Raw genomic sequence first — 18,244 nt, forward strand, 5'->3', positions numbered from 1 at the left:
TTCCGCACCTTATGTTGTTCAATGTCTTTCTTGTACCCTTCGAAAGAGGAATTGATATCTGCAAGGATGGTCTGTATTTCTTCTCTGCTCTTGAGGGTCGATAGTTGTTCAGTAAGGTCTTCTATCTCTGCATCTAGATGTGTCACTGATTTAGACAATTCCTCTATTGTTAACAAAATAAGATCTAATGAACATTTATTTAGGATCTGTTCCCATCTTTTTTACAAAATGAGGACTATCCTTACGCAGGGTTGGTCTAAGATAGACTCTCAGACCCATCGGTATCCTTTTGGCCCAATAGTATTGGGCCAGTGTTGTTGCATGTAGTTTTTGGGAAGAGTCCCTATGTATCACCCTTTCTAATTGAACTATAATGCAACTCCACGTGCGCGCTTCACGCAACACCGGCGGCAGCATTGGTTTTAATGGACAAAGAAAGGGTACAAAAAGTCAGTGGTGCACGCTGCATCCAGCATATTTTCCATTGGTCTAACAAAAAAGAGACTGTATGCAACCGACTCCCAAATTCCAGGATGGGGTTTTTAAACTAGCAAAAAGTATCAGGACACCCAGGCAGAAGGGTAAATACCAGGACAGTCCCAGCAAACCAGGACATCTGGTCACCATAATGATAAAGCAAACATGGTAAGTGTTATTATGTGTCTAGACTGTCCCACATTGGTGTAGCCAGTTTGGAAATGTTTTCTTATTGTGGCATAGAATTTTTTATGTCAAACCCAACAGGTGTATGTTCTTAAATTGGGTTACTGGCATATATTGGCAGAGCCAGCTTGGACTTGTTTTCTGATAGTATTATTTCTGACATTATGTGCAAAGCAAATATAAGTATGTTCTTATATGCGACTGCTGGCACATATAGGTGCAGCCAGCATGGAAACGTATGGGCACAGCCAGCAAGAGCATCTTATTACACTGGCATATATTAAGGCAAAGGAATCATGAAAATGTGTTGGGAGATGCGTCTGTACACTCCTGTTGACTTGCATCACTGGCGTAATGGGGGCCCGGACCTCCCTGCCACCTCCCTGCACCCCCCCCCAACACCAAATATCCTGGGAGGGGGCCCTCTTGGACTAATACAATTGTATTTTTTTTTAGTCACTCTGCCTTCATAAAGAAATTATTTCTCCTACAGCGCAACAGAAATGATTTTTTTATGAAGGCAGGGTGACTACAAAAATAAATTATTTCTTTTTTAAATCCGAGGGCTCAAACCTATAACATGGAAACCTCTAGGTTGGAGGCCTCCATGTCACGGGACGGGGAGCTCTATGACTTCAAAAAGAAATAGTTATTTTTGAAGTCACTCTCCCTTCATAAAGGAAGTATTTACATTGTGGTTTGGTCCTTAACGGAAATAATTTCTTTATGAAGTTGGGGTGACTTAAGAAAGAAACCATTTCTTTTTGAAGTGATAGGGCTCCCCTCAACCCCATGATGCGTGCGTGTGTGAGTGTATGGTGAAAGGGTGCACACTTAAAGGTATATATGGTGGCCTGCGTGAGTGTATGGTGAAAGGGTGCACAATTAAATGTATGGGTGGCTGGGTGTGCATGTCAAGTGTATGGTGAAAGGGTGCACACTTAATTGCATGCGTGGCTGCCTGGGTGTGTCTGTATGGTGAAAGGCTGCACACTTAAATGTATAGGTGGTTGCCTGTGTGAGTGTATGGTGCACTTAAATGTATAGGTAGCTGCCTGTGTGAGTGTATGGTGGAAGGCTGCACAATTAAATGTATGGGTGGCTGGGTGTGCATGTCAAGTGTATGGTGAAAGGGTGCACCCTTAAATGTATGGGTGGCTGCCTGGGTGTGCCTGAATGTGGAATGGGAGCACACCTAAATGTATAGGTGGCTGCCTATGTGTCGGTATGGTGAAAGGGTGCACACTTAAATGTGTGAGTGGCTGTCTGGGTGTGTGTGTATGGTGAAAGGGTGCACACTTCAATGTGTGAGTGGCTGCCTGGGTATGCCTGCATGGTGAAAGAGTACACACGTAAATATATGGGTGGCTGGGTGTGCATGTGTGTGTCTGGTGAATGGTGTGCGTGCTTGTGTTCAGGGGCACAACAAAACCTTAATTTCAGGGGGGTGGGAGGTGCTAACATTTCAAATGTTGGGAGAGGGGCTAACTTCACGGGTGGTCGGGAGGGGCACACTTGTTTTTGTGGAGCATCTAACTTCTTTATGCATTCTAAGGAGACTGTTCTAGTGCATCTTCAATGTTACAAGCAGTTAACTCTCCCCTTTAAGGTTGAAAGCACCCATGTATCGACTGTTGTGAGAATACGCGGTCTCCTGTCCCCTCTCTACCCTTCCAATCACTTCCTTGGCAAGCAAGTACTAAACCCACATCAATATTTCAATCACCTAAAGAATTATACATTTGAATGCAAGTACTAGCAGAGAAATGCTTTGCGTTAGTAATGGCTGGGGCTTTGTTAACAGCGAAACCCAGGTGCCATTTGACATCTGTGTCCTGTTATGTCCGGCAGCGGCTCTGTAGGTCAGCCAGGTTGAGTCAACATAGCCCAAAATTTCAATGGGGGTTTGTGGGAGGGCTGAAGTCCAGTCAGATCAATGGGGTTGCACCACTACTTGTGTTTAATCCCTTGGTTACTTATTGTAATCTTCATTACTCATAGTCCTATTCTTCCTTGTCCCCGTACCTGTGTATGAGGCACTTTGACTCATACACAAGTAATGGAATGAGGTAGAGGGACATGGAGGTAATGCCTGGATTAGGTACCTGTAATCTTCATTACTCCTAGTCCCAATCTTCCTCATCCCATTACTTACCTATGAGGCAAGTAGCCTCCTGCGCAAGCTCTGGGACAAGGAAAATGGATGTGGAGGTAATTCTGGGCCGAGAAGGTGATTTTGGGGGTTGTAGCAGGAATGGGAATGGGAGGGGATGTGTGGGGGAATGGTGTGGGACAGGATTGAGTGATAAATCGTAACAGTCATCCATGTCCAGGCTAAGAAGGCATGATATGTGGTATTAGTGGCTAGAGAGACATTTTGGTGCAGCCAGTCTAGTAATTTCTTAGTTTCCCTGGACTTTTTTTACCTGGGCATCTCTGATAAAGCAGGCCTGCTAATTGTACTTACCTGGCTACACTGGAATTTGGGTGCTGCCAGTCTAGCCGTTTCCTACTGCAGCATGAATATTTTTCTGGGCATCTGTGATAAAATAACCATTATACGTGTTATTGCTTTGACTGGCCTTTTGGTGCAACCAGTCTAGGTATGTCTAAATGTGGCCTGGCATGCTTTACTGGAATATGTTATTACGTATGTAGACTGGTCTACATTGTGCAGCCAGTTGGACATGTTTTCTTTGTGGTATGGCATTTTCAATAGCAAAGCATTATATTAATTAAAGAATGAATGTTCCTGTGCACTGTTGGTGACTTGCATGTATTGGATTTTTGGATTGGTGTTACCCTACAAAACAATTGCAAAAGCTCTGGCCTTTCAGACAATTTTTCTCAGAAAGTGTGCTGTATATTGTATTAAAACACATATTTATATATTTCTCCTACTGCAGAAATGGCGTACCACTGCAGCAGCACGTTTGTGCATATTGTGCTAGTGTGGTAATCTACGCCGGCCCAGAGTGTGGCAAGACCCGTGAATTGCTGCCAAGTTGGAGCGGGGGGCCTCAGCATGGCTCGCAGGGGGGGGCCAACATTCTGTGTTACACCACTGACTTGCAACTAAGGATTTTTTGGATTGAAGTTACTCTACAAAACCAATTGCAAACTGCCTGGCTTTTTACCCAATTTTTCACATAAAGTGTGCTGTGGTGCGCCATTTAAACCAATGATTAAAAAAATGTTCTTGGGGAGAACCCCCTTACGAGCTCCCATTGGTTGATTCAGACTCTCTCGCATATTTATGGCAAATACGTACGCCCCTACAATTAACAAATACTCCAGCTGCCACTTAGGGGACACTGACTGTTGCTGCCAGTGGCAAAGACAAACAGCAGAACACGTTTCAGACAGGCCTCTTAACTTGATGCTAGGATGTGCTTCATTACATGAAGAGAGTAACGACTAAAATGAGTTATTATCAGGCTCATACTGACCTATAGGGCATTAGGCCCCTGGCCGAACCAAAAACACAACATTTTGGTGTGGGCCAGTTTTTTGGGTCAAGTGGGCCACTTTTTCGGCCAATTTGGGACAGTTTGATGAGTTAATTCAATCTGCGGATAGTAGTTTTTACCAGTGTTGCTGAATAAGTATTGTTTAAAATACACAATTTGCACCACACTTTATCAAAAACTTCCTATTGGGTACTAGTCAGTGTTAATGTTAAATGTTAAAGGTATTTGTACCGCGCACCATCACCAACGGAGTTGGTCCACAGGCACTCTGGCGTATCTGCAAACGAGAAGGTGGGATGGGTTAGTGAGGTGAAGAGGGAGTAGGATAGTGAGAGGAGTGGTGTTCTGTTGGCAGCTTCAACTCGGTATACATCGGGTGCTGAACTTTGGTGCGAGTATCGGATTGATGTCAGTCCTTGTGTGCTGTTGGTGCGGCTTATGTGTTGTTGCAGTGTTGTGAAGTGCATGCAAGTTGTGCGAGAGATTATTGTGTGAGTTTTTTGAATGAGATAAGCATGCAGAGATGTTAAGCATTTTTGGTTAGGTGGTTATATGATATTTAACATGCTAACATTCACAGTTCTGTCCAAGTGTGGCACATGCTAACATTCACAATTCCGTCTAGATGCGGCGCAGGCCAGTGTTCACAGTTCCATCTAAGTGTGGGACGTGCTAACATTGAAGATCCATCTAAGTGTGGCACTTGCTAACCTTCACAATTCCATAATTCCACCTATATGTGGCACATGCTAACATTCACATTCACAATCCTGTCTAGATGCAGCGCAGCGCAGGCTAATGTTCACGATTCTAAGTGTGTCACAAAAGGAATTAATTGCCATTTGCAACTGTGGGCCACTTTTTCATTGGCGCCGAGACAATTTGATGGCTCATTCCCACACTGGTTTTTATTAAGGTGCAGCAGGTTTGGGACTATTTCCATTGTGCACTTTACTGAAAGCCCTATGAACCGTACTCCGTGTCAGCAATGGCGGCGGGTTGACGTCTTCTACGCTGCGTCTTTGAAAGCGCACTGTAGAAGAACGTCCCTGCAAAGGACGGCACCGCTTTGTGCGCATCGGAGCGTGACGAGGTCAAGGGAAAATTAACTGACTGGAACAACAAATACCAGTTATTAAGAGCAATTATGTCTTCTGAGAAGCTATAGGCAGCACTTATCCAGTTACTGGAACCCCACCTCCTGATACCAATATGAGGGTTTCAGGTGCGCCGGCAGCCAGGAGGAGTTTCAATCTGTAAAGCGGCACACAGCTTTGTTGTGCCTGTACGTGTGTGTCAGGTCCTCATGCGTCCGTCTATTTAGGAAACTCTGCAACGCTGCGAATCAACCAGCAAATCTCACGGAAAAGGGGACATTTCTCGTCAAATAAAATACTCGAAGCATTACTCCTCTGTGTCTGCTGCAGGCGTTTTGAATTAATTGGGTGTTCCGTTCCCGCGAATTCTGGCGGAAGGCATTGATTTGTAACCCGTTCCTGATTTCTTTTGCACTCCTGAACCCCACTCCAGTCACACTGTAACCCCCTAGGCCTGAGATGCACTCATCTGCCGGAGCGAGCTCTTCTCTATCTGTCAGCTTGAAGGCCTCATTGCTTCTTCGGGGGTATCCCCTACAGTAAATCAGCCGTGGGCAAACAAAAACAGAAATACCAGCGATGGTATAACAGAAAATCCACTTTGTCTTTTGTTTACGATTTGTTTAAACACCCTGCTATTCAGAGTGGAAAAGGTGTACAGTAGTTGCTCATCCAGTACATTTTTTACAAAGCTCAATGACCCTCTTATGTTAACCACTTTTTCACCTCTTCCAATGCCCCGGCTCAAAAAAGTGTTTTACCTGCATTGAAGGCAATCGCCCGTGCATCCCTCTTGTACAAGATAAAAAGGTTAAACTTTCTGGCACTTTTAACAGTTTTTACCTCACCTCTGCCTTTGCGGTGCAAATGCAGGATTTTTAATGTGTACTCGCACCTTGAAAGACAGTGGTCTTTACCTCCGGTGGTATTCATTAAGAATACCACCGGAGGTAAATAAGTTTGCCAACAGTGCCAGAATAGGGCCTCTTTATAGCCTTGGTGATAAGGATAAAAGAGGTAATATTTGTACATAGCTCCTGCTTTCCCCTTACCTGGCACTCTTGAAAGTCCTGAAATACTGAATGAAGACAATGCAATGTATGATTCCTAGAGCAGAAATGACAAAGTAAAGAATCAAGCGAACCTTAGAAGTGCAAAAGAAGAAGATTACACGTTAGAAAGTGCTGCAGAAATCAGAAGTATAATTAATGTACATACGCTGAAATGCAAAATAGTTCAAGTCATCTTATAGGCTAGCTCATAGAATGGAAGTAGTTCATAGAATGCAGGCGGAGCCGCCATTGTACAGAAACTGGACATTCGTATCATGAAATAAGAAAGTCAAAGAACCATAAAGAGAAAATGAAAGGCTGTGTCGCAGTAGAATAGGTTTTTGGAGCTGTGTTGGGAGGCTGTCTGGCCTGAAGTCAAGAACTGAGAAGTCGAGGTCAGCTACCTACGCTGAAGAGGAACATGTGTGCAGAGGATGAATCCTCTCACGTTAAGGTGCAAGAAAGAACATAGAAGATGCCAAGACTTAATTCATTAAAACATTTAAAAGCTTGCAGAATTAACAGAATCGCAGTCTCTTGTGAGTCGTGGCTGAAAATATGGCTTGAACTTGGAGTTCCAGACACAATAGTGAGTGCCCTCCCTCCTGTTGCATTCCTAGGTCAAGAATACTCTGCAAGGCCAAGTACAAAGAGAATTTCATGGCTGAGGCATGGGTGATGAGCGATGTTGGGCTAATTGGGTGGTAGGGCAGCTCCATGTCCTATCTACTTGCACCTGGGTCTTGGCTTATGTGCTGTTAATTGAATCGAATGTTCCAGACATGGCACAAGCATGCCAAACCCATTGTATTAGTCCATATAACGAAGGCCCTTATAGCTTGAGAAACCAATGAAATACTGTAACTGATTTTTCTTAAATGAACGTATGAAGAGGTGGTCATAAGTTGTCCACCTGATATCTGACAGCCAATAACAATCCTAGCTCCTATATGATTGTATATCTAGATGTGTCTCTTAACCAATCCCAAATCTTGATAGTTTTTTCACTATTGCCACGTAGCATGACATCATTCTGATGCACAAAGAAAGTATATAATTGTATTGCATGTGGAAATCGCTGAGAGAATGAATGTACGTCCATTGATGTTCGTTGTAAACTCCCTGTTTTAGACAATTGCTAATAAAACAGCAAGTTGCCATCTTCTTGAGTTTGTCCGGTTATTTGGACTCAGAATTATTCTGGTGTAATCACAACCAGTAACAGATGCACGTTTCCAAAGGCCATGAACTCACATGGTAGCGGTGCAGATGGTTTCAAACTGAACTAGTGTGACTTCAGAGTTTCAGACGATCGGGCATCCTCCGCCATTAGCTGGAAGATCGTGGAGTTTCCTGTGGAGAGCAGCCGATAGAAATAAACTTGTAAGAAAAACTGAGACAGGTGGGCAAGTCCATCGTTCAAGAAACCCTGCTGGGTTTCCATGGGTGCTCCGCGGATGGAAGGCGAAGTGGTTGGATTGGAGGAGGAGTCGATACCGCAGGCCTCAAGTTGATTAAACGGATGTAAGTAGGCTAATGGAAATGGCAATACAAAGGGGCGAGATTGTGATATTTTATGAAAATAAGTTGGGTAACAGGAATTTTGTATAGCTAAAGGAATGCCTAGGTGATCCTATTTCAAGGGAGATAGAAGAAGACATCTAAAATTCCATTCAGAATATTAAGAGAGACGATACCCACTGTCAGGATCGTGGAAGGTGATGTCTTAAACTCTGTACGGTGTAATATAATTGGAGGCGTACGAAGAATACCTCTTACTATAAATGTTATAGGGAAAAGAGAAGGTGATCATGTTTTCTTTTAAATGTGCACTGTTTTATTATTTTGATTATTATTTGATGTATGAAGTTTTGAAAAGTGATAAATTGTGAAATTTGGAATTGAATTTGTTTTGAGTTAAGTGTAGTAAATGATTGGCAAAGTCAGAAGACAGATAGGTTAAAAGTGGTGAGCAATAAAATTTGAGATAAGCAGGGATGTCATTTCACCAAAATGGCAGGGGTAGCGGAAGTGACATCACACCACCCTTGACCCGTGATGACATCGCAGGAAGTGATGTCATTTGACCCCACCCCAAAGTGATATCGCGGGAAGTGATGGAACATGACCTTTCAACCATTGACAAAACAGGAAGTGGCATCACATAGCATTGTAAACTACAAAAATATGGTTACAATATCACTATAATGTGATGTACATTTCATACTTGAATGGATCGCCATATGTATCATTAAGATCAGTCTTTATAGGCCCATATTACCAAATTACTGTGATTGCAAGCAGACGTCCATGACCAAATGATAATGATGTGTTATTATATAGCACTTACACTTAAGCACTTTACATAGAAGAAATATACACCCAATATCACCCAACCTGTGTTGGTACCCATTTATCGACCTCAGAAGGATGAAAGGCTCAGTTGAGGCGTTTGAGAACAGACTAAATCAGTGACTCACCCCCTGAAGTGTGCCTGAAATAAACCTTTAATGAGTCTAGCAATTATTGTATAGAATTCCAGAATGACACATTTTTTGGCATTCCTATTCTTTCTTATTTAGGTTCAGTGCTGAAAGTCTTAGACATGTGGCCCTCATGTTCTTATTTTTCTTCTTTTTTTAAGGGGCCTGAACAAGAAAGCCACTCCAGAATTAAAGAGCCACATGGTGCTGGCCACAGCCCAGGAGTTCGCATTGCAAAAATAAAATAAAAAATGTTTGAATTTGTTTTTTAGAGGTTGTAAGGGAGACCACAGAGATCGCAAGGGAGACTGCAGAGGTTGCACTTGAGACCTCTGGCGACCCCCAAATGATGTCCCTGGAGATAAGTTGAGATTCATTAAATATAAAAAGATAACAATCTGGTAAGTATTGACAGCTAATTGTGACTTGTCATTATGGAGGTCACTCCTCTTATGCACCTTTGTAAAACATTACCACAACATGCACCCAAGCTCAATCAGTACAGTGCAAAATGGATAAAGGGCGCAGTGTTACGCTCACCTGCTTCCCACAGGGGCGTCGATCGGACCCGGACAGCTGCGGTCTCCACCAACATGATGCGTAGTGCCAAGATGACTGTCTGGACTGGCCCGCCTAATCTCGTCTGCTTGATCCGTAGAAGTATTCTCCTGCAAGTGGAGAAAGGGATTTAGCCACCCGTGGATTTTAGTGATGGCCCCCTCCCACTGTTCTCGTTCCCCCCACTTGTCAGCTCCGATATCCCCTTTTAGTAACCTCACCTTATGTTTTTAAATGATGAGCTCTCCATCGTGCATGTCATGCAGGGGCGCGTAGATACCAGTTACTTCACTGGTTTGAAGGTACTGGAGGAGTTCCGGAGGAATATTGATACCGGGGTTTATAAAGTTCAAAGGGTTCAATATGTCCGATGTTCACTCTTGTTCCATTCCCTTTTTGAATTGCATCTGGTTCAAACGAATGTTGCCTGGAGGCAGCTGATGGCGTTCAGGTAAGAGTCTTTATTACCCAACACCGTCCGGTAAAAGTTGCATGAGTTTAACTTGTTGTTTTCTCTCCCTTTATAGGTGCGGCATATGAAGATGAGGCATATTAAAGGGTAATGCCTCTGGTGGTAAATCAGGTAAGCCTAAGGTGGTAAGAGATTGTATTTGTCGGCTCTCTTGGCTCACCTTGTTTCTTTTGCTTTCCCCCAGGTGCTGGATTTTGACGAAGAAAATGATGGAGGCAGCGCCGAGTCAAAAGATGATGTGGACTGGTGAGTATAACGCGGCGCTGCTGCTGGCGATGCGACACGTGCTGGAATAATGTCCTTTCCAGGCTCGAAGACGTGCTCGATCCGGAATCAGGTAAGGAATTAAAATAATGTCCATGATCTAACCTTTTCTTCCTTTTTCCCCTTTTTCTAGGAGATCCGGGTTCGAGGCGGGCGTGGCAGAAGACTGTATGCTGACTTGCAGGCACGGTGAGCGTTACGCTGCAGGATGCAGAATAACGCGAAGCGTGTGCTGCTGTTCGGGCGTGGTTTAAATAGCCTCCAAAGTAGTTCCAGGTAAGAAGTTCCCCAGAACCACACCCGAGTAAAAAATAGTCCCTGTAACAAAATAGTCCCATCCAGGCCTCACGTTGGCTTGGATTCATTTGCAGCATGGTCTGCATGAGGTAAGTAATGTCTATGAGCCTGGCGCCTATGGTGCCAGGACTGGTTTCTAAGATGAGCCTGGCACCTAGGGCGCCAGGACTGAACCCAAAGAGCCCCCAGCCGGGGCTGCTGGGGTTTTAACAAGTATCTGGATGCCTGCTCCCGGGGCTGATGGACTCGATATGGATGACCGGGGGTAGGCATCATGACAGCACTCCCCCCCAAGGCCCCTCCTAAAGTTGTTCTTCCCCTTGGTCCTGACTTGTCTGGGAAGTTCCGATGGAATTTTTTCACCAACCGAGGAGCATGAACGTGGTCACTAGGTTCCCATGACTTTTCTTGTAGTCTGTAACCTTTCCAGTCGATTAAATAAAAAAGTCTTGATTTAACCCTTTTAGAGTCCAGGATGTTTTTTACCTCAAATTCTGGTTCTCCATCTATCAAGATGGGGTCAGGTGGTTTGGTTAATCTTGTCCCGGGTTGAACTGGTTTTAGAAGTGAGACATGAAAGACAGGATGAATTCGCATATTAGAGGGTAATTCTAATTTTACGGCCACCGGGTTGATAATGGCCTTAATGGTGTAAGGTCCCAAATATCTAGGATTAAAAGTCTGAGTTCCTTTCAGAGGTATGTGTCTTGTAGCCAGCCAAACCTGATCTCCAATCTGATATGGTGGAGTCTCACTTCTATGTTGATCAGCATTTTTCTTGTATTTTTCTTTTGCCTGTTTCAAATGTTCTGTTGCCTCTTTAAAGGCTTGTGTAATAGTAGAGTGCAGATGGGTCACTGCCGGCATTTCTAAGTGCTGGGGTGAATCGAGTTCTGAGGTTCGAGGATGATGTCCATATATGTTATAAAAGGGGCTTTGTCCGGTTCCTGAATGTACAGAGTTATTGTATGCGTATTCAGAAATCCATAAAATATCCTTCCAATTACCTTCGGTTTGATGAAGCATACAACGTAGGTATTGTTCAAGAGTCTGGTTGGTCCTCTACGTCTGACCATCGGTTTGGGGATGGTGACTGGTTGATAACCTTACGTCGATTTGCGCCAATTGACAACATTTCCTCCAAAATTGCGAAATGAATTGACTACCTCGGTCAGAAATTAATACGGAAGGAAATCCATGTATTCAAACAATGTTTTCGAGAAATTCCTTGGCCAAAATTGAGGCGGAAGGTAATCCTTTCAAAGGAATAAAGTGGGCCATCTTGTAAAAAAGGTCCACAATAACTAGAATGGTGTTGAATCCATTACATGGCGGTAAATCTGTAATAAAGTCTAAAGACAAAGTGTGCCATGGTGTGGGTGGAATATCTAAAGGTTGTAAAAGACCAGCTGGTTTTTTCTTCTGACTTTTGTTTTGGGCGCAGATGCCACAAGACAGTAAAAATGACTTTACGTCTTTCCGCCAGGTGGGCCACCAGAATTGTCTTTTAATTTTAGCTTCAGTCTTTGCAATACCTGGGTGCCCTTCCATCAGAGCATCATGGTAATTGGAGACGACTAGTTCTTGTAGTTCCTTGTGTGGTAGAAATAGACGCCCTTGATAGTAAGGTAAGTCATTGATGACTGAATAATCTTGGCCCTTTTTCACCCAGTCCTGCAGGGCTGCTGAATCGAAAAGTTGGTGGATTTTTAAATGAATATCTTCTAAAGTCTGTAGAGTAGTTATGCCAAGAATTCTTTGTTCTGGAATTATAGGCACGGTTCTGGGTTCGAATATGCTTCTCCCATCCCTAATCATGATAAGGCATCTGCCTTACCATTCTTACAACCTGGTCGATAAGTGATCATGAAATCGAATTCGGCAAGGAATAATGCCCATCGAAGTTGACGCGATGATTGGGCCTTGGCTGTTTTTAAATACTGCAAGTTCCTGTGATCGGTGATTACACTAATGGTGTGCCTGGCACCGAGAAGATAATGCCGCCAAGCCTTGAAGGCAGATTTGATGGCTAACAACTCTTTATCGGTAACTGCATAATTTAACTCGGGGCCGAGAACTTTCTGGACCAAAAGGCTATTGGATGAAGTTGACTGGTTTCAGGATCCTTTTGGGACAGGACAGCCCCCATGGCTAAACTGGATGCATCGGTTTCAACTATGTATGGGAGCTCGGGGTGTGGATGCTTTAAGACAGGTGCCGACGTGAATTTCAATTTCAGCTCTTGGAAGGCCTTTTCAGCCTCTTCAGTCCACAAGAAGCGTTTGTTTTTCCGCAAAAGTGCTGTGACGGGGTGTACAACATGTGAGAAGTCAGGAATAAATCTGCGGTAGAAATTAGCAAATCCAAGCATGCTTTGTACCCCTTTAACTGAACTGGGTGATGGCCACTTGAGAATTACATCCACCTTTCGAGAGTCAATTGGGACTCCTTTTGGAGTTCCGATAAATCCAAGCGATTCAACTTCAGTAGCATGAAAAACACATTTTTCCAATTTTGCATATAACTGTGCTGGCATAGTTTCTCGAGGACTGCACGAACGTGCTTAACATGGTCTGATTCTGAGGAGGAGTACACTAGAATATCGTCTATGTATACGACAACACAGACGTCAATGAGTTCACAAAGGACATCGTTCATAAAATACTGGAAGGCTGCTGGTGCATTGCACAACCCGAAGGGCATCACCTGATATTCGAATAATCCGTACTTGGTGCGAAAGGCAGTCTTCCATTTGTCGCCTTTGTTTACACGTACCAGGTGATATGCCGCTCAGAGATCTAATTTAGTGTTGAAGGAAGCGTCCTTTACTTGGTCTAGTAATTCGGGATCAGAGGCAATGGGTATCGGTTCTTCACCGTGATCTGATTTAATGCGCGGTAGTCTATGCACGTTCTGAGGTCGCCTTCCTTTTTAAGCACGAAGAACAAAGCTGAGGATGCAGGGGACTTGGATGGACGAATGAAGCCATTAGCAAGGTATTGGTCCAAGTATTGTCGTAGGTGAAGGTTTTCGGGTTCCGTAAGGGCGTAGATCCTACTACATGGAGGTTGTGCGGTCGATTTGACAATTGTATGATCTGTGAGGTGGTAAGGTGTTTGCCTGTTCTTTTTGGAAAACATCCTGGAATTCTTGATATTCCTGGGGTAACTTCACGACTGGATTAGTGACTGTGGCCAGGCCTTTGTTCAAGGTTTTTTCCGGGTAACAGGTGTGTGCACAATCTGGGAAGGTTATCCTCTTCTCTCGCCAATCAATACAAGGATTATGTGTTTCCAACCAAGGTATCCCCAGTATTATTTGGAACTGCGGGGCTTTGATTAAATCAAACACAATAGTCTCTCGATGCCCATCCTGACCCAACAGTGTCATCTCTGCGGTGGGATGAGTTACAGGCCCAGAGGCAATTTCAGTTCCATCGACTGTGGTGATGACATCCGAAGTGGTCTTTTTGCAGAGAGGTAGATTCATCCTAGAAGCCAATTCGTGGTCCATATAGTTTCCCAGGGCCCCGCTATCAATGCATGCCCTTACTGCGTGCATACGCGATGGCTGCCTTGGATCAATAAGGACCTTTGGTATGATTAGGTGCGAGGTCTGAGTGTCCTTCTTCAAGCTCGGCAAGCCGACCACTACGCTTGTCGGGCGTGGTCGTTTCCCGAATCAGGCTCTGTTTGATTTCTATTAGCAACTCCGACTACTTTCTTGGATGGTTTTATAGGGCAATCCTGTAGAAAATGTGCTGAGGCCCCACAGTACAGACACAATTGCATCTGCCATCTCCTTTCTCTCTCCTTTTGAGTTAAGGGTCCCTTACCCCCCCTGATCTGCATCGGTTCTGATGCATCTGTTCCTTTGGGGGTAACATTGGGTTTAACCAATACCCGATTCTCAAACTTAGCTCGATCAGCCTTTCTATTTTGAAGTCGGTGGTCTAACTGGACCACTAAGTCTATATATTCTGCGCAATCCTGAGGTGGGTTCACAACTTGGGCCAAAACATCTTTGAGTTCACCCGAAGTCCACGATGAAATAATGTAATTCGTTTTACTTCTGGCCATCCGGTTTCCACCACCAACCTATTGAAGGTTGCGATATAGGTTAGTAGATCCTGGTTATCTTGTCGTAAGGATAAAAGTTCATTATAAGCCGGTCAAGTGGCACAGCGAGTAGAGCACTCGCTTGGGCATCCGTGCAGAGCCTGTTAACGCAGGTTCGAATCCCGGCGGGGCCAAACTTAGCCAAACATCCGTGCAGAGCCTGTTAACGCAGGTTCGAATCCCGGCGGGGCCAAACTTAGCCTTTCATCCTTCTGAAGTCGATAAATGAACACCACACACCATGGGTAATAATAAGCAGCGCTCAGATACCTGAGGGTTCGTAGCGCTATATAAATGCCTAATTATTATTTATTTTAGTATTATTATCCAAGGCCTGTCCCTGTGAATGTCTGGCGAATAGTCTTTCCATGCTCAATTGAAAACCTTGAAAATCCCGAAGAAGAGGGTCATCCTGGTTAACTAGTGGAATTGACCAATCCACTGCACTGCCACTAAGGTATGATAGTACAAAGGCTACTTTGGCTTGGTCGTTTGGAAAAGCTCCAGGTCTGCATAAAAAGTGCAAGCAGCATTGGTTCATAAACACGGCAAACTTTTTCGGGTCCCCAGCAAAACGTTCGGGTGGAGCTAAAGGAATGCTCCCTGGTAGAACCACTTGCACAGGATTGCTCGATCAAACGGGAGTTGGATTCCCCCCGAGTCCAGGTAGTGGTGTTTGCCCAGCTTGGTTTTGCAGCAATTGTCTAGCAAGATCATCAGTGCGCTCCTTTGACACAATCAGTTCTCTCCTGAGGGCATTAGTTTCTTGGCGCGCGGAATGCACTTCTGCCCTAAGTTCCCCTAACAATTGGGCTAGTTGGTCGGTTTCTGAGGTTTCCATTACGCCCGGGTGGGGATTTATAGATAGGCTTCGCGTTCTGTTACGGTCACCTGGTTCCCACAGGGGCATCGATCGGACCCGGACAGCTGCGGTCTCCACCAATGTGATGCGTAGTGCCGAGATGACTGTCTGGACTGGCCCGCCTAATCTCATCTGCTTGATCCATAGAAGTATTCTCCTGCAAGTGAAGAAAGGGATTTAGCCACCTGTAGATTTTAGTGATGGCCCCCTCCCACTGTTCTCGTTCTCCCACTTGTCACCTCCGATATCCCCTTTTAGTAACCTCACCTTATGTTTTTAAATGATGAGCTCTCCATCCTGCATGGCATGCAGGGGCGCATAGATACCAGTTCCTTCACTGGTTTGAAGGTACTGGAGGAGTTCCAGAGGTATATTGACTCAGGGGTTTATAAAGTTCAAAGAGTTCAATATGTCCGATGTTCACTCTTGTTCCATTCCCTTGTTGAATTGCAGCTGGTTCAAAAGAATGTTGCCTGGAGGCAGCTGATGGCGTTCAGGTAAGAGTCTGTATTACCCAACACTGTCCGGTAAAAGTTGTATGAGATTAACTTGTTGTTTTCTCTCCCTTTATAGGTGCGGCATATGAAGATGAGGCTATTAAAGGGTAATGCCTCCGGTGGTAAATCAGGTAAGCCTAGGGTGGTAAGAGATTGTATTTGTCAGATCTCTTGGCTCACCTTGTTGTTTCTTTTGTTTTCCCCCAGGTGCTGGAGTTCGACGAAGAAAATGATGGTGGCAGCGCCGAGTCGAAAGATGCTGTGGACTGGTGAGTATGACGCAACGCTGCTGCTGGCGATGCGACGCGTGCTGGAATAATGTCCTTTCCAGGCTCAGAGACGTGCTGGATCCGGAATCAGGTAAGGAATTAAAATAATATCCATGATCTAACCTTTTCTTCCTTTTTCCCCTTTTTCTAGGAGCTCTGGGTTCGAGGCGGGCGTGGCAGAAGACTGGATGCTGACTTGCAGGCACGGTGAGCGTTATGCTGCAGGATGCAGAATAATGCGAAGCGTGTGCTGCTGTTCGGCCGTGGTTTAAATAGCCTCCAAAGTAGTTCCAGGTAAGAAGTTCCCCAGAACCACACCCAACAAAAAAATAGTCCCTGTAACAAAATAGTCCCATCCAGGCCTCACGTTGGCTTGGATTAATTTGCAGCGTGGTCTGCATGAGGTAAGTAATGTCTACGAGCCTGGCGCCTATGGCGCCAGGACTGGTTACTAAGATAAGCCTGGCGCCTAAGGCGCCAGGACTGAACCCAAACAGCTCCCAGCCGGGGCTGCTGGGGTTTTAACAAGTATCTGGATGCCTGATGGACTCGATCCGGATGCCCGGGGGTAGGCATCATGACACGCAGCTGATAAAATGTTCATGCCATGGCCACAAGGGGATCATTGTCAAAGGCAGTATTAAAACACTTAACCACATATGTGCACGCTGTGTACACAGGAAAGAAATTAGAGAAAAGACTGGCAGTTTTAGAACTCTAGAAAATGTATCAAGAGGAGAAAGCGGACCCGCCACCATAGGCGTGGATGCTTAATCAGCATAAAGGGGAGGGTATTGAGCCCTTGGCTCCTCTACTCCACCTGAAACTAAGAATGTAGATGCAGAAGAGACAGGATTTTATCCTTTAAAAGAATTAAAAGCAGTGGTGGGGTAAATTATCACTGTATATGCACCCCCCGCTTATAGTTGTGATGACAGTCCAGAAGAGAGTAAAAATAAGGAAGACGCATGTAGGTTGATACGAGATAAAGATGAATGAGGCGAGAGATCAAATATATCAACAGATATAGACAAGGGAATTATGGAAAGGAGAGAAGGATAGGGCCGATTAGGTCACGCTTGTACAGAACAAATGGATGGGAGGACAGATATTACTCAAGTTAGATGGAAAAAGCAATGAAGAGGTTAGGCTAAAGAAAGACAAAGACGAGCAAGAAAAGAAGGACAAGGAACAAGAGAAGTGGTTTATGGAGGATGAACAAGGAAGGAAAAGCGGGGAATGACAGGAAATAATATATACAGAAGAACAAGAGAAAGACGAAAAGCGGGCAGAGGAACAAAGGACGTATTAAAGTTGGAAAAAAAGAAAAGTAAGAAAGGGATAGGAGAGAAAGTAAGAGGAAGAAGACACACAACGAGTGAAGGAAAAAAGATTATAGAGAAGAAGCAAGAAGAAGATACAGCAAGAAGAGATACGAGAGAGCGAAGGGAAGTGGAAGAAGGAATAAAACAGAACAGAAGGCAGAGAGATCTTGACACCAGTTTCATTCATAAAGAACAAATGAGACCGAGCGACGAAACACAGGGGCGATGGGAAACGATAAGAGACATTTTCCCAATGAGAGAAGTCGCTCAAGAAATGCCTAAAGCAGCACAAGAAGAGAAAAGATATGATGCAGAAGGAATTGGAGAGAGGATCGATAAGTTATATCAGCAAATAAGACAGAACAGCGAGTATGGGACTCAGGAGTGGCAGACGATCCCCAATACCAAAAACAAGGGATGAGGAGGAAAACATGTTCATTGATGAAAGCAGAGCATTGTCTCTAAGTAGATTATGTTTAGATATGGAAGAGGAGAATGATACTCACACCAGTTGGGGTGTAGCAATGTCAGACGAAGAAAGGGAGCCATGTCATAAGATAGAAGGGGAGGGTGCATGCCCCCCCTTGGGAAGTCAAAGTCTGGACAAAGAGGTAAGCTGGTCAGATCTGGAACACCCTAAGGAAAGAACACCAGATCCTGTACCATATCCTGAACTTTCCCGAAGACGATCGTATAGTGTGAGAGGAAAATCTCCACCCTATGTGAGTAGGTTAAGGTTGTTACCAGCACGAAGATGAACAGGGTGGGTAACCCTGCATTGAATAACTCAATAATAGGGTCCAGTTATGGAATGGGG

Source organism: Ambystoma mexicanum, chromosome 6p, assembly GCF_040938575.1.
Source record: "Ambystoma mexicanum isolate Mex_15411 chromosome 6p, UKY_AmexF1_1, whole genome shotgun sequence".
NCBI classification, from domain to species: Eukaryota; Metazoa; Chordata; class Amphibia; order Caudata; family Ambystomatidae; genus Ambystoma; species Ambystoma mexicanum.